The sequence below is a fragment of the Rhinoderma darwinii genome, chromosome 3 (genome assembly GCF_050947455.1).
Source record: "Rhinoderma darwinii isolate aRhiDar2 chromosome 3, aRhiDar2.hap1, whole genome shotgun sequence".
Lineage (NCBI taxonomy): Eukaryota > Metazoa > Chordata > Amphibia > Anura > Rhinodermatidae > Rhinoderma > Rhinoderma darwinii.
Window position 1 is genome coordinate 415,339,029 of NC_134689.1, and position 13,491 is coordinate 415,352,519.

At 38.8% G+C, this 13,491-nt stretch overlaps 36 non-coding genes across 36 annotated transcripts; 19 read left to right on the forward strand and 17 right to left on the reverse strand.

Moving 5' to 3' along the window:
* Positions 1-138: 138 nt before the first annotated feature.
* On the reverse strand, positions 139-211 carry TRNAM-CAU (transfer RNA methionine (anticodon CAU)). The gene has a single exon. It is a non-coding gene; the product is annotated as a tRNA-Met (tRNA).
* Positions 212-322: 111 nt separating this feature from the next.
* On the forward strand, positions 323-394 carry TRNAE-UUC (transfer RNA glutamic acid (anticodon UUC)). Its single transcript has one exon. It is a non-coding gene; the product is annotated as a tRNA-Glu (tRNA).
* A 469-nt stretch (positions 395-863) lies between these two features.
* TRNAM-CAU (transfer RNA methionine (anticodon CAU)) lies at positions 864-936 on the reverse strand. The gene has a single exon. It is a non-coding gene; the product is annotated as a tRNA-Met (tRNA).
* Positions 937-1,047: 111 nt separating this feature from the next.
* On the forward strand, positions 1,048-1,119 carry TRNAE-UUC (transfer RNA glutamic acid (anticodon UUC)). The gene has a single exon. It is a non-coding gene; the product is annotated as a tRNA-Glu (tRNA).
* A 652-nt stretch (positions 1,120-1,771) lies between these two features.
* Positions 1,772-1,843, forward strand: TRNAE-UUC (transfer RNA glutamic acid (anticodon UUC)). The gene has a single exon. It is a non-coding gene; the product is annotated as a tRNA-Glu (tRNA).
* Positions 1,844-2,312: 469 nt separating this feature from the next.
* On the reverse strand, positions 2,313-2,385 carry TRNAM-CAU (transfer RNA methionine (anticodon CAU)). Its single transcript has one exon. It is a non-coding gene; the product is annotated as a tRNA-Met (tRNA).
* A 110-nt stretch (positions 2,386-2,495) lies between these two features.
* On the forward strand, positions 2,496-2,567 carry TRNAE-UUC (transfer RNA glutamic acid (anticodon UUC)). The gene has a single exon. It is a non-coding gene; the product is annotated as a tRNA-Glu (tRNA).
* A 469-nt stretch (positions 2,568-3,036) lies between these two features.
* Positions 3,037-3,109, reverse strand: TRNAM-CAU (transfer RNA methionine (anticodon CAU)). Its single transcript has one exon. It is a non-coding gene; the product is annotated as a tRNA-Met (tRNA).
* Positions 3,110-3,220: 111 nt separating this feature from the next.
* Positions 3,221-3,292, forward strand: TRNAE-UUC (transfer RNA glutamic acid (anticodon UUC)). The gene has a single exon. It is a non-coding gene; the product is annotated as a tRNA-Glu (tRNA).
* Positions 3,293-3,761: 469 nt separating this feature from the next.
* Positions 3,762-3,834, reverse strand: TRNAM-CAU (transfer RNA methionine (anticodon CAU)). The gene has a single exon. It is a non-coding gene; the product is annotated as a tRNA-Met (tRNA).
* A 110-nt stretch (positions 3,835-3,944) lies between these two features.
* TRNAE-UUC (transfer RNA glutamic acid (anticodon UUC)) lies at positions 3,945-4,016 on the forward strand. The gene has a single exon. It is a non-coding gene; the product is annotated as a tRNA-Glu (tRNA).
* A 469-nt stretch (positions 4,017-4,485) lies between these two features.
* On the reverse strand, positions 4,486-4,558 carry TRNAM-CAU (transfer RNA methionine (anticodon CAU)). The gene has a single exon. It is a non-coding gene; the product is annotated as a tRNA-Met (tRNA).
* Positions 4,559-4,669: 111 nt separating this feature from the next.
* TRNAE-UUC (transfer RNA glutamic acid (anticodon UUC)) lies at positions 4,670-4,741 on the forward strand. Its single transcript has one exon. It is a non-coding gene; the product is annotated as a tRNA-Glu (tRNA).
* A 469-nt stretch (positions 4,742-5,210) lies between these two features.
* TRNAM-CAU (transfer RNA methionine (anticodon CAU)) lies at positions 5,211-5,283 on the reverse strand. Its single transcript has one exon. It is a non-coding gene; the product is annotated as a tRNA-Met (tRNA).
* Positions 5,284-5,394: 111 nt separating this feature from the next.
* On the forward strand, positions 5,395-5,466 carry TRNAE-UUC (transfer RNA glutamic acid (anticodon UUC)). Its single transcript has one exon. It is a non-coding gene; the product is annotated as a tRNA-Glu (tRNA).
* Positions 5,467-5,935: 469 nt separating this feature from the next.
* Positions 5,936-6,008, reverse strand: TRNAM-CAU (transfer RNA methionine (anticodon CAU)). The gene has a single exon. It is a non-coding gene; the product is annotated as a tRNA-Met (tRNA).
* A 111-nt stretch (positions 6,009-6,119) lies between these two features.
* On the forward strand, positions 6,120-6,191 carry TRNAE-UUC (transfer RNA glutamic acid (anticodon UUC)). Its single transcript has one exon. It is a non-coding gene; the product is annotated as a tRNA-Glu (tRNA).
* Positions 6,192-6,843: 652 nt separating this feature from the next.
* TRNAE-UUC (transfer RNA glutamic acid (anticodon UUC)) lies at positions 6,844-6,915 on the forward strand. Its single transcript has one exon. It is a non-coding gene; the product is annotated as a tRNA-Glu (tRNA).
* Positions 6,916-7,384: 469 nt separating this feature from the next.
* TRNAM-CAU (transfer RNA methionine (anticodon CAU)) lies at positions 7,385-7,457 on the reverse strand. The gene has a single exon. It is a non-coding gene; the product is annotated as a tRNA-Met (tRNA).
* A 110-nt stretch (positions 7,458-7,567) lies between these two features.
* On the forward strand, positions 7,568-7,639 carry TRNAE-UUC (transfer RNA glutamic acid (anticodon UUC)). The gene has a single exon. It is a non-coding gene; the product is annotated as a tRNA-Glu (tRNA).
* A 469-nt stretch (positions 7,640-8,108) lies between these two features.
* On the reverse strand, positions 8,109-8,181 carry TRNAM-CAU (transfer RNA methionine (anticodon CAU)). Its single transcript has one exon. It is a non-coding gene; the product is annotated as a tRNA-Met (tRNA).
* A 111-nt stretch (positions 8,182-8,292) lies between these two features.
* On the forward strand, positions 8,293-8,364 carry TRNAE-UUC (transfer RNA glutamic acid (anticodon UUC)). Its single transcript has one exon. It is a non-coding gene; the product is annotated as a tRNA-Glu (tRNA).
* Positions 8,365-8,831: 467 nt separating this feature from the next.
* On the reverse strand, positions 8,832-8,904 carry TRNAM-CAU (transfer RNA methionine (anticodon CAU)). Its single transcript has one exon. It is a non-coding gene; the product is annotated as a tRNA-Met (tRNA).
* A 110-nt stretch (positions 8,905-9,014) lies between these two features.
* TRNAE-UUC (transfer RNA glutamic acid (anticodon UUC)) lies at positions 9,015-9,086 on the forward strand. Its single transcript has one exon. It is a non-coding gene; the product is annotated as a tRNA-Glu (tRNA).
* A 469-nt stretch (positions 9,087-9,555) lies between these two features.
* TRNAM-CAU (transfer RNA methionine (anticodon CAU)) lies at positions 9,556-9,628 on the reverse strand. Its single transcript has one exon. It is a non-coding gene; the product is annotated as a tRNA-Met (tRNA).
* Positions 9,629-9,739: 111 nt separating this feature from the next.
* TRNAE-UUC (transfer RNA glutamic acid (anticodon UUC)) lies at positions 9,740-9,811 on the forward strand. Its single transcript has one exon. It is a non-coding gene; the product is annotated as a tRNA-Glu (tRNA).
* A 469-nt stretch (positions 9,812-10,280) lies between these two features.
* TRNAM-CAU (transfer RNA methionine (anticodon CAU)) lies at positions 10,281-10,353 on the reverse strand. The gene has a single exon. It is a non-coding gene; the product is annotated as a tRNA-Met (tRNA).
* Positions 10,354-10,463: 110 nt separating this feature from the next.
* On the forward strand, positions 10,464-10,535 carry TRNAE-UUC (transfer RNA glutamic acid (anticodon UUC)). The gene has a single exon. It is a non-coding gene; the product is annotated as a tRNA-Glu (tRNA).
* A 469-nt stretch (positions 10,536-11,004) lies between these two features.
* On the reverse strand, positions 11,005-11,077 carry TRNAM-CAU (transfer RNA methionine (anticodon CAU)). Its single transcript has one exon. It is a non-coding gene; the product is annotated as a tRNA-Met (tRNA).
* A 111-nt stretch (positions 11,078-11,188) lies between these two features.
* TRNAE-UUC (transfer RNA glutamic acid (anticodon UUC)) lies at positions 11,189-11,260 on the forward strand. Its single transcript has one exon. It is a non-coding gene; the product is annotated as a tRNA-Glu (tRNA).
* A 469-nt stretch (positions 11,261-11,729) lies between these two features.
* TRNAM-CAU (transfer RNA methionine (anticodon CAU)) lies at positions 11,730-11,802 on the reverse strand. Its single transcript has one exon. It is a non-coding gene; the product is annotated as a tRNA-Met (tRNA).
* A 110-nt stretch (positions 11,803-11,912) lies between these two features.
* TRNAE-UUC (transfer RNA glutamic acid (anticodon UUC)) lies at positions 11,913-11,984 on the forward strand. The gene has a single exon. It is a non-coding gene; the product is annotated as a tRNA-Glu (tRNA).
* A 469-nt stretch (positions 11,985-12,453) lies between these two features.
* TRNAM-CAU (transfer RNA methionine (anticodon CAU)) lies at positions 12,454-12,526 on the reverse strand. The gene has a single exon. It is a non-coding gene; the product is annotated as a tRNA-Met (tRNA).
* Positions 12,527-12,637: 111 nt separating this feature from the next.
* On the forward strand, positions 12,638-12,709 carry TRNAE-UUC (transfer RNA glutamic acid (anticodon UUC)). Its single transcript has one exon. It is a non-coding gene; the product is annotated as a tRNA-Glu (tRNA).
* A 469-nt stretch (positions 12,710-13,178) lies between these two features.
* On the reverse strand, positions 13,179-13,251 carry TRNAM-CAU (transfer RNA methionine (anticodon CAU)). The gene has a single exon. It is a non-coding gene; the product is annotated as a tRNA-Met (tRNA).
* A 110-nt stretch (positions 13,252-13,361) lies between these two features.
* On the forward strand, positions 13,362-13,433 carry TRNAE-UUC (transfer RNA glutamic acid (anticodon UUC)). The gene has a single exon. It is a non-coding gene; the product is annotated as a tRNA-Glu (tRNA).
* The last annotated feature ends 58 nt before the right edge of the window (positions 13,434-13,491 follow it).

The following is a 13,491-nucleotide window of genomic DNA, read 5'->3' on the forward strand; positions in this document are numbered from 1 at the left end:
CTCAAATCATTCCCATCTCTTCTACTCACTCAAAAATGACAAGGAAATCAACAACACTTTCCTCATATATTAAAAACGTTTCGGCAGAAAAACCCGATTTCCTGCATGAATGGAGGAAGACAAAAACTCACTGAACAGTGCCTCGTGTGAGGATCGAACTCACGACCTTCAGATTATGAGACTGACACGCTTCCTACTGCGCTAACGAGGCAACCACCAGATGTTTGTAGACAAGCTCAAAGCGGCAAAATGAAAAAATATATATACATTTTCTTTATTCCCACTTTTTCTTAGTCCATGACTCATTACACTAAATAACTGCTCCCATATGGTCTAGCGGTTAGGATTCCTGGTTTTCACCCAGGTGGCCCGGGTTCGACTCCCGGTATGGGAAATAACCTTTTACTAGTCTTGCACTTTCAAAGGTTGAGCGTTATAGGATAAAAGTGCTCTTTGTGGCCATAAATTCTAACTTATCTTTGTTTACCCATTCCTCCTCTTTTCACCAGATCCTATTTGAGCTTGAAAACTCAAATAATTCCTATTGTTCCCTTCTCACTCCAAGTCAACAACCCCTTTATCCTGTCAGTTTGGCTAATTTTCCTTTTTTTAATGAACTAGTTTCGCCAATAAATAAGAAACCATCAGACTATTTCACCCAATCTGATTGGGACTTTGCTTTAATATTGTTTCTTTTTAGGCAAGATCCTATTTTGGATTTAAAGCTCAAATCATTCCCATCTCTTCTACTCACTCAAAAATGACAAGGAAATCAACAACACTTTCCTCATATATTAAAAACGTTTCGGCAGAAAAACCCGATTTCCTGCATGAATGGAGGAAGACAAAAACTCACTGAACAGTGCCTCGTGTGAGGATCGAACTCACGACCTTCAGATTATGAGACTGACACGCTTCCTACTGCGCTAACGAGGCAACCACCAGATGTTTGTAGACAAGCTCAAAGCGGCAAAATGAAAAAATATATATACATTTTCTTTATTCCCACTTTTTCTTAGTCCATGACTCATTATACTTAATAACTGCTCCCATATGGTCTAGCGGTTAGGATTCCTGGTTTTCACCCAGGTGGCCCGGGTTCGACTCCCGGTATGGGAAAAAACCTTTTACTAGTCTTGCACTTTCAAAGGTTGAGCGTTATAGGATAAAAGTGCTCTTTGTGGCCATAAATTCTAACTTATCTTTGTTCACCCATTCCTCCTCTTTTCACCAGATCCTATTTGAGCTTGAAAACTCAAATAATTCCTATTGTTCCCTTCTCACTCCAAGTCAACAACCCCTTTATCCTGTCAGTTTGGCTAATTTTCCTTTTTTTAATGAACTAGTTTCACCAATAAATAAGAAACCATCAGACTATTTCACCCAATCTGATTGGGACTTTGCTTTAATATTGTTTCTTTTTAGGCAAGATCCTATTTTGGATTTAAAGCTCAAATCATTCCCATCTCTTCTACTCACTCAAAAATGACAAGGAAATCAACAACACTTTCCTCATATATTAAAATTGTTTCGGCAGAAAAACCCGATTTCCTGCATGAATGGAGGAAGACAAAAACTCACTGAACAGTGCCTCGTGTGAGGATCGAACTCATGACCTTCAGATTATGAGACTGACACGCTTCCTACTGCGCTAACGAGGCAACCACCAGATGTTTGTAGACAAGCTCAAAGCGGCAAAATGAAAAAATATATATACATTTTCTTTATTCCCACATTTCTTAGTCCATGACTCATTATACTTAATAACTGCTCCCATATGGTCTAGCGGTTAGGATTCCTGGTTTTCACCCAGGTGGCCCGGGTTCGACTCCCGGTATGGGAAAAAACCTTTTACTAGTCTTGCACTTTCAAAGGTTGAGCGTTATAGGATAAAAGTGCTCTTTGTGGCCATAAATTCTAACTTATCTTTGTTTACCCATTCCTCCTCTTTTCACCAGATCCTATTTGAGCTTGAAAACTCAAATAATTCCTATTGTTCCCTTCTCACTCCAAGTCAACAACCCCTTTATCCTGTCAGTTTGGCTAATTTTCCTTTTTTTAATGAACTAGTTCCGCCAATAAATAAGAAACCATCAGACTATTTCACCCAATCTGATTGGGACTTTGCTTTAATATTGTTTCTTTTTAGGCAAGATCCTATTTTGGATTTAAAGCTCAAATCATTCCCATCTCTTCTACTCACTCAAAAATGACAAGGAAATCAACAACACTTTCCTCATATATTAAAAACGTTTCGGCAGAAAAACCCGATTTCCTGCATGAATGGAGGAAGACAAAAACTCACTGAACAGTGCCTCGTGTGAGGATCGAACTCACGACCTTCAGATTATGAGACTGACACGCTTCCTACTGCGCTAACGAGGCAACCACCAGATGTTTGTAGACAAGCTCAAAGCGGCAAAATGAAAAAATATATATACATTTTCTTTATTCCCACATTTCTTAGTCCATGACTCATTATACTTAATAACTGCTCCCATATGGTCTAGCGGTTAGGATTCCTGGTTTTCACCCAGGTGGCCCGGGTTCGACTCCTGGTATGGGAAAAAACCTTTTACTAGTCTTGCACTTTCAAAGGTTGAGCGTTATAGGATAAAAGTGCTCTTTGTGGCCATAAATTCTAACTTATCTTTGTTTACCCATTCCTCCTCTTTTCACCAGATCCTATTTGAGCTTGAAAAGTCAAATAATTCCTATTGTTCCCTTCTCACTCCAAGTCAACAACCCCTTTATCCTGTCAGTTTGGCTAATTTTCCTTTTTTTAATGAACTAGTTTCACCAATAAATAAGAAACCATCAGACTATTTCACCCAATCTGATTGGGACTTTGCTTTAATATTGTTTCTTTTTAGGCAAGATCCTATTTTGGATTTAAAGCTCAAATCATTCCCATCTCTTCTACTCACTCAAAAATGACAAGGAAATCAACAACACTTTCCTCATATATTAAAAACGTTTCGGCAGAAAAACCCGATTTCCTGCATGAATGGAGGAAGACAAAAACTCACTGAACAGTGCCTCGTGTGAGGATCGAACTCACGACCTTCAGATTATGAGACTGACACGCTTCCTACTGCGCTAACGAGGCAACCACCAGATGTTTGTAGACAAGCTCAAAGCGGCAAAATGAAAAAATATATATACATTTTCTTTATTCCCACTTTTTCTTAGTCCATGACTCATTATACTTAATAACTGCTCCCATATGGTCTAGCGGTTAGGATTCCTGGTTTTCACCCAGGTGGCCCGGGTTCGACTCCCGGTATGGGAAAAAACCTTTTACTAGTCTTGCACTTTCAAAGGTTGAGCGTTATAGGATAAAAGTGCTCTTTGTGGCCATAAATTCTAACTTATCTTTGTTTACCCATTCCTCCTCTTTTCACCAGATCCTATTTGAGCTTGAAAACTCAAATAATTCCTATTTTTCCCTTCTCACTCCAAGTCAACAACCCCTTTATCCTGTCAGTTTGGCTAATTTTCCTTTTTTTAATGAACTAGTTCCGCCAATAAATAAGAAACCATCAGACTATTTCACCCAATCTGATTGGGACTTTGCTTTAATATTGTTTCTTTTTAGGCAAGATCCTATTTTGGATTTAAAGCTCAAATCATTCCCATCTCTTCTACTCACTCAAAAATGACAAGGAAATCAACAACACTTTCCTCATATATTAAAAACGTTTCGGCAGAAAAACCCGATTTCCTGCATGAATGGAGGAAGACAAAAACTCACTGAACAGTGCCTCGTGTGAGGATCGAACTCACGACCTTCAGATTATGAGACTGACACGCTTCCTACTGCGCTAACGAGGCAACCACCAGATGTTTGTAGACAAGCTCAAAGCGGCAAAATGAAAAAATATATATACATTTTCTTTATTCCCACATTTCTTAGTCCATGACTCATTATACTTAATAACTGCTCCCATATGGTCTAGCGGTTAGGATTCCTGGTTTTCACCCAGGTGGCCCGGGTTCGACTCCCGGTATGGGAAAAAACCTTTTACTAGTCTTGCACTTTCAAAGGTTGAGCGTTATAGGATAAAAGTGCTCTTTGTGGCCATAAATTCTAACTTATCTTTGTTTACCCATTCCTCCTCTTTTCACCAGATCCTATTTGAGCTTGAAAAGTCAAATAATTCCTATTGTTCCCTTCTCACTCCAAGTCAACAACCCCTTTATCCTGTCAGTTTGGCTAATTTTCCTTTTTTTAATGAACTAGTTTCGCCAATAAATAAGAAACCATCAGACTATTTCACCCAATCTGATTGGGACTTTGCTTTAATATTGTTTCTTTTTAGGCAAGATCCTATTTTGGATTTAAAGCTCAAATCATTCCCATCTCTTCTACTCACTCAAAAATGACAAGGAAATCAACAACACTTTCCTCATATATTAAAAACGTTTCGGCAGAAAAACCCGATTTCCTGCATGAATGGAGGAAGACAAAAACTCACTGAACAGTGCCTCGTGTGAGGATCGAACTCACAACCTTCAGATTATGAGACTGACACGCTTCCTACTGCGCTAACGAGGCAACCACCAGATGTTTGTAGACAAGCTCAAAGCGGCAAAATGAAAAAATATATATACATTTTCTTTATTCCCACTTTTTCTTAGTCCATGACTCATTATACTTAATAACTGCTCCCATATGGTCTAGCGGTTAGGATTCCTGGTTTTCACCCAGGTGGCCCGGGTTCGACTCCCGGTATGGGAAAAAACCTTTTACTAGTCTTGCACTTTCAAAGGTTGAGCGTTATAGGATAAAAGTGCTCTTTGTGGCCATAAATTCTAACTTATCTTTGTTTACCCATTCCTCCTCTTTTCACCAGATCCTATTTGAGCTTGAAAACTCAAATAATTCCTATTGTTCCCTTCTCACTCCAAGTCAACAACCCCTTTATCCTGTCAGTTTGGCTAATTTTCCTTTTTTTAATGAACTAGTTTCACCAATAAATAAGAAACCATCAGACTATTTCACCCAATCTGATTGGGACTTTGCTTTAATATTGTTTCTTTTTAGGCAAGATCCTATTTTGGATTTAAAGCTCAAATCATTCCCATCTCTTCTACTCACTCAAAAATGACAAGGAAATCAACAACACTTTCCTCATATATTAAAAACGTTTCGGCAGAAAAACCCGATTTCCTGCATGAATGGAGGAAGACAAAAACTCACTGAACAGTGCCTCGTGTGAGGATCGAACTCACGACCTTCAGATTATGAGACTGACACGCTTCCTACTGCGCTAACGAGGCAACCACCAGATGTTTGTAGACAAGCTCAAAGCGGCAAAATGAAAAAATATATATACATTTTCTTTATTCCCACTTTTTCTTAGTCCATGACTCATTACACTAAATAACTGCTCCCATATGGTCTAGCGGTTAGGATTCCTGGTTTTCACCCAGGTGGCCCGGGTTCGACTCCCGGTATGGGAAATAACCTTTTACTAGTCTTGCACTTTCAAAGGTTGAGCGTTATAGGATAAAAGTGCTCTTTGTGGCCATAAATTCTAACTTATCTTTGTTTACCCATTCCTCCTCTTTTCACCAGATCCTATTTGAGCTTGAAAACTCAAATAATTCCTATTGTTCCCTTCTCACTCCAAGTCAACAACCCCTTTATCCTGTCAGTTTGGCTAATTTTCCTTTTTTTAATGAACTAGTTTCGCCAATAAATAAGAAACCATCAGACTATTTCACCCAATCTGATTGGGACTTTGCTTTAATATTGTTTCTTTTTAGGCAAGATCCTATTTTGGATTTAAAGCTCAAATCATTCCCATCTCTTCTACTCACTCAAAAATGACAAGGAAATCAACAACACTTTCCTCATATATTAAAAACGTTTCGGCAGAAAAACCCGATTTCCTGCATGAATGGAGGAAGACAAAAACTCACTGAACAGTGCCTCGTGTGAGGATCGAACTCACGACCTTCAGATTATGAGACTGACACGCTTCCTACTGCGCTAACGAGGCAACCACCAGATGTTTGTAGACAAGCTCAAAGCGGCAAAATGAAAAAATATATATACATTTTCTTTATTCCCACTTTTTCTTAGTCCATGACTCATTATACTTAATAACTGCTCCCATATGGTCTAGCGGTTAGGATTCCTGGTTTTCACCCAGGTGGCCCGGGTTCGACTCCCGGTATGGGAAAAAACCTTTTACTAGTCTTGCACTTTCAAAGGTTGAGCGTTATAGGATAAAAGTGCTCTTTGTGGCCATAAATTCTAACTTATCTTTGTTCACCCATTCCTCCTCTTTTCACCAGATCCTATTTGAGCTTGAAAACTCAAATAATTCCTATTGTTCCCTTCTCACTCCAAGTCAACAACCCCTTTATCCTGTCAGTTTGGCTAATTTTCCTTTTTTTAATGAACTAGTTTCACCAATAAATAAGAAACCATCAGACTATTTCACCCAATCTGATTGGGACTTTGCTTTAATATTGTTTCTTTTTAGGCAAGATCCTATTTTGGATTTAAAGCTCAAATCATTCCCATCTCTTCTACTCACTCAAAAATGACAAGGAAATCAACAACACTTTCCTCATATATTAAAAACGTTTCGGCAGAAAAACCCGATTTCCTGCATGAATGGAGGAAGACAAAAACTCACTGAACAGTGCCTCGTGTGAGGATCGAACTCATGACCTTCAGATTATGAGACTGACACGCTTCCTACTGCGCTAACGAGGCAACCACCAGATGTTTGTAGACAAGCTCAAAGCGGCAAAATGAAAAAATATATATACATTTTCTTTATTCCCACATTTCTTAGTCCATGACTCATTATACTTAATAACTGCTCCCATATGGTCTAGCGGTTAGGATTCCTGGTTTTCACCCAGGTGGCCCGGGTTCGACTCCCGGTATGGGAAAAAACCTTTTACTAGTCTTGCACTTTCAAAGGTTGAGCGTTATAGGATAAAAGTGCTCTTTGTGGCCATAAATTCTAACTTATCTTTGTTTACCCATTCCTCCTCTTTTCACCAGATCCTATTTGAGCTTGAAAACTCAAATAATTCCTATTGTTCCCTTCTCACTCCAAGTCAACAACCCCTTTATCCTGTCAGTTTGGCTAATTTTCCTTTTTTTAATGAACTAGTTCCGCCAATAAATAAGAAACCATCAGACTATTTCACCCAATCTGATTGGGACTTTGCTTTAATATTGTTTCTTTTTAGGCAAGATCCTATTTTGGATTTAAAGCTCAAATCATTCCCATCTCTTCTACTCACTCAAAAATGACAAGGAAATCAACAACACTTTCCTCATATATTAAAAACGTTTCGGCAGAAAAACCCGATTTCCTGCATGAATGGAGGAAGACAAAAACTCACTGAACAGTGCCTCGTGTGAGGATCGAACTCACGACCTTCAGATTATGAGACTGACACGCTTCCTACTGCGCTAACGAGGCAACCACCAGATGTTTGTAGACAAGCTCAAAGCGGCAAAATGAAAAAATATATATACATTTTCTTTATTCCCACATTTCTTAGTCCATGACTCATTATACTTAATAACTGCTCCCATATGGTCTAGCGGTTAGGATTCCTGGTTTTCACCCAGGTGGCCCGGGTTCGACTCCTGGTATGGGAAAAAACCTTTTACTAGTCTTGCACTTTCAAAGGTTGAGCGTTATAGGATAAAAGTGCTCTTTGTGGCCATAAATTCTAACTTATCTTTGTTTACCCATTCCTCCTCTTTTCACCAGATCCTATTTGAGCTTGAAAAGTCAAATAATTCCTATTGTTCCCTTCTCACTCCAAGTCAACAACCCCTTTATCCTGTCAGTTTGGCTAATTTTCCTTTTTTTAATGAACTAGTTTCACCAATAAATAAGAAACCATCAGACTATTTCACCCAATCTGATTGGGACTTTGCTTTAATATTGTTTCTTTTTAGGCAAGATCCTATTTTGGATTTAAAGCTCAAATCATTCCCATCTCTTCTACTCACTCAAAAATGACAAGGAAATCAACAACACTTTCCTCATATATTAAAAACGTTTCGGCAGAAAAACCCGATTTCCTGCATGAATGGAGGAAGACAAAAACTCACTGAACAGTGCCTCGTGTGAGGATCGAACTCACGACCTTCAGATTATGAGACTGACACGCTTCCTACTGCGCTAACGAGGCAACCACCAGATGTTTGTAGACAAGCTCAAAGCGGCAAAATGAAAAAATATATATACATTTTCTTTATTCCCACTTTTTCTTAGTCCATGACTCATTATACTTAATAACTGCTCCCATATGGTCTAGCGGTTAGGATTCCTGGTCTTCACCCAGGTGGCCTGGGTTCGACTCCCGGTATGGGAAAGAACCTTTTACTTCTTGCATTTTCAAAGGTTGAGCGTTATAGGAAAAAAGTGCTCTTTGTGGCCATAAATTCTAACTTATCTTTGTTTACCCATTCCTCCTCTTTTCACCAGATCCTATTTGAGCTTGAAAACTCAAATAATTCCTATTGTTCCCTTCTCACTCCAAGTCAACAACCCCTTTATCCTGTCAGTTTGGCTAATTTTCCTTTTTTTAATGAACTAGTTCCGCCAATAAATAAGAAACCATCAGACTATTTCACCCAATCTGATTGGGACTTTGCTTTAATATTGTTTCTTTTTAGGCAAGATCCTATTTTGGATTTAAAGCTCAAATCATTCCCATCTCTTCTACTCACTCAAAAATGACAAGGAAATCAACAACACTTTCCTCATATATTAAAAACGTTTCGGCAGAAAAACCCGATTTCCTGCATGAATGGAGGAAGACAAAAACTCACTGAACAGTGCCTCGTGTGAGGATCGAACTCACGACCTTCAGATTATGAGACTGACACGCTTCCTACTGCGCTAACGAGGCAACCACCAGATGTTTGTAGACAAGCTCAAAGCGGCAAAATGAAAAAATATATATACATTTTCTTTATTCCCACATTTCTTAGTCCATGACTCATTATACTTAATAACTGCTCCCATATGGTCTAGCGGTTAGGATTCCTGGTTTTCACCCAGGTGGCCCGGGTTCGACTCCTGGTATGGGAAAAAACCTTTTACTAGTCTTGCACTTTCAAAGGTTGAGCGTTATAGGATAAAAGTGCTCTTTGTGGCCATAAATTCTAACTTATCTTTGTTTACCCATTCCTCCTCTTTTCACCAGATCCTATTTGAGCTTGAAAAGTCAAATAATTCCTATTGTTCCCTTCTCACTCCAAGTCAACAACCCCTTTATCCTGTCAGTTTGGCTAATTTTCCTTTTTTTAATGAACTAGTTTCACCAATAAATAAGAAACCATCAGACTATTTCACCCAATCTGATTGGGACTTTGCTTTAATATTGTTTCTTTTTAGGCAAGATCCTATTTTGGATTTAAAGCTCAAATCATTCCCATCTCTTCTACTCACTCAAAAATGACAAGGAAATCAACAACACTTTCCTCATATATTAAAAACGTTTCGGCAGAAAAACCCGATTTCCTGCATGAATGGAGGAAGACAAAAACTCACTGAACAGTGCCTCGTGTGAGGATCGAACTCACGACCTTCAGATTATGAGACTGACACGCTTCCTACTGCGCTAACGAGGCAACCACCAGATGTTTGTAGACAAGCTCAAAGCGGCAAAATGAAAAAATATATATACATTTTCTTTATTCCCACTTTTTCTTAGTCCATGACTCATTATACTTAATAACTGCTCCCATATGGTCTAGCGGTTAGGATTCCTGGTTTTCACCCAGGTGGCCCGGGTTCGACTCCCGGTATGGGAAAAAACCTTTTACTAGTCTTGCACTTTCAAAGGTTGAGCGTTATAGGATAAAAGTGCTCTTTGTGGCCATAAATTCTAACTTATCTTTGTTTACCCATTCCTCCTCTTTTCACCAGATCCTATTTGAGCTTGAAAACTCAAATAATTCCTATTGTTCCCTTCTCACTCCAAGTCAACAACCCCTTTATCCTGTCAGTTTGGCTAATTTTCCTTTTTTTAATGAACTAGTTCCGCCAATAAATAAGAAACCATCAGACTATTTCACCCAATCTGATTGGGACTTTGCTTTAATATTGTTTCTTTTTAGGCAAGATCCTATTTTGGATTTAAAGCTCAAATCATTCCCATCTCTTCTACTCACTCAAAAATGACAAGGAAATCAACAACACTTTCCTCATATATTAAAAACGTTTCGGCAGAAAAACCCGATTTCCTGCATGAATGGAGGAAGACAAAAACTCACTGAACAGTGCCTCGTGTGAGGATCGAACTCACGACCTTCAGATTATGAGACTGACACGCTTCCTACTGCGCTAACGAGGCAACCACCAGATGTTTGTAGACAAGCTCAAAGCGGCAAAATGAAAAAATATATATACATTTTCTTTATTCCCACATTTCTTAGTCCATGACTCATTATACTTAATAACTGCTCCCATATGGTCTAGCGGTTAGGATTCCTGGTTTTCACCCAGGTGGCCCGGGTTCGACTCCTGGTATGGGAAAAAACCTTTTACTAGTCTTGCACTTTCAAAGGTTGAGCGTTATAGGATAAAAGTGCTCTTTGTGGCCATAAATTCTAACTTATCTTTGTTTACCCATTCCTCCTCTTTTCACCAGATCCTATTTGAGCTTGAAAAGTCAAATAATTCCTATTGTTCCCTTCTCACTCCAAGTCAACAACCCCTTTATCCTGTCAGTTTGGCTAATTTTCCTTTTTTTAATGAACTAGTTTCACCAATAAATAAGAAACCATCAGACTATTTCACCCAATCTGATTGGGACTTTGCTTTAATATTGTTTCTTTTTAGGCAAGATCCTATTTTGGATTTAAAGCTCAAATCATTCCCATCTCTTCTACTCACTCAAAAATGACAAGGAAATCAACAACACTTTCCTCATATATTAAAAACGTTTCGGCAGAAAAACCCGATTTCCTGCATGAATGGAGGAAGACAAAAACTCACTGAACAGTGCCTCGTGTGAGGATCGAACTCACGACCTTCAGATTATGAGACTGACACGCTTCCTACTGCGCTAACGAGGCAACCACCAGATGTTTGTAGACAAGCTCAAAGCGGCAAAATGAAAAAATATATATACATTTTCTTTATTCCCACTTTTTCTTAGTCCATGACTCATTATACTTAATAACTGCTCCCATATGGTCTAGCGGTTAGGATTCCTGGTTTTCACCCAGGTGGCCCGGGTTCGACTCCCGGTATGGGAAAAAACCTTTTACTAGTCTTGCACTTTCAAAGGTTGAGCGTTATAGGATAAAAGTGCTCTTTGTGGCCATAAATTCTAACTTATCTTTGTTTACCCATTCCTCCTCTTTTCACCAGATCCTATTTGAGCTTGAAAACTCAAATAATTCCTATTTTTCCCTTCTCACTCCAAGTCAACAACCCCTTTATCCTGTCAGTTTGGCTAATTTTCCTTTTTTTAATGAACTAGTTCCGCCAATAAATAAGAAACCATCAGACTATTTCACCCAATCTGATTGGGACTTTGCTTTAATATTGTTTCTTTTTAGGCAAGATCCTATTTTGGATTTAAAGCTCAAATCATTCCCATCTCTTCTACTCACTCAAAAATGACAAGGAAATCAACAACACTTTCCTCATATATTAAAAACGTTTCGGCAGAAAAACCCGATTTCCTGCATGAATGGAGGAAGACAAAAACTCACTGAACAGTGCCTCGTGTGAGGATCGAACTCACGACCTTCAGATTATGAGACTGACACGCTTCCTACTGCGCTAACGAGGCAACCACCAGATGTTTGTAGACAAGCTCAAAGCGGCAAAATGAAAAAATATATATACATTTTCTTTATTCCCACATTTCTTAGTCCATGACTCATTATACTTAATAACTGCTCCCATATGGTCTAGCGGTTAGGATTCCTGGTTTTCACCCAGGTGGCCCGGGTTCGACTCCCGGTATGGGAAAAAACCTTTTACTAGTCTTGCACTTTCAAAGGTTGAGCGTTATAGGATAAAAGTGCTCTTTGTGGCCATAAATTCTAACTTATCTTTGTTTACCCATTCCTCCTCTTTTCACCAGATCCTATTTGAGCTTGAAAAGTCAAATAATTCCTATTGTTCCCTTCTCACTCCAAGTCAACAACCCCTTTATCCTGTCAGTTTGGCTAATTTTCCTTTTTTTAATGAACTAGTTTCACCAATAAATAAGAAACCATCAGACTATTTCACCCAATCTGATTGGGACTTTGCTTTAATATTGTTTCTTTTTAGGCAAGATCCTATTTTGGATTTAAAGCTCAAATCATTCCCATCTCTTCTACTCACTCAAAAATGACAAGGAAATCAACAACACTTTCCTCATATATTAAAAACGTTTCGGCAGAAAAACCCGATTTCCTGCATGAATGGAGGAAGACAAAAACTCACTGAACAGTGCCTCGTGTGAGGATCGAACTCACGACCTTCAGATTATGAGACTGACACGCTTCCTACTGCGCTAACGAGGCAACCACCAGATGTTTGTAGACAAGCTCAAAGCGGCAAAATGAAAAAATATATATACATTTTCTTTATTCCCACTTTTTCTTAGTCCATGACTCATTATACTTAATAACTGCTCCCATATGGTCTAGCGGTTAGGATTCCTGGTTTTCACCCAGGTGGCCCGGGTTCGACTCCCGGTATGGGAAAAAACCTTTTACTAGTCTTGCACTTTCAAAGGTTGAGCGTTATAGGATAAAAGTGCTCTTTGTGGCCATAAATTCTAACTTATCTTTGTTTACCCATTCCTCCTCTTTTCACCAGATCCTATTTGAGCTTGAAAACTCAAATAATTCCTATTTTTCCCTTCTCACTCCAAGTCAACAACCCCTTTATCCTGTCAGTTTGGCTAATTTTCCTTTTTTTAATGAACTAGTTCCGCCAATAAATAAGAAACCATCAGACTATTTCACCCAATCTGATTGGGACTTTGCTTTAATATTGTTTCTTTTTAGGCAAGATCCTATTTTGGATTTAAAGCTCAAATCATTCCCATCTCTTCTACTCACTCAAAAATGACAAGGAAATCAACAACACTTTCCTCATATATTAAAAACGTTTCGGCAGAAAAACCCGATTTCCTGCATGAATGGAGGAAGACAAAAACTCACTGAACAGTGCCTCGTGTGAGGATCGAACTCACGACCTTCAGATTATGAGACTGACACGCTTCCTACTGCGCTAACGAGGCAACCACCAGATGTTTGTAGACAAGCTCAAAGCGGCAAAATGAAAAAATATATATACATTTTCTTTATTCCCACATTTCTTAGTCCATGACTCATTATACTTAATAACTGCTCCCATATGGTCTAGCGGTTAGGATTCCTGGTTTTCACCCAGGTGGCCCGGGTTCGACTCCCGGTATGGGAAAAAACCTTTTACTAGTCTTGCACTTTCAAAGGTTGAGCGTTATAGGATAAAAGTGCTC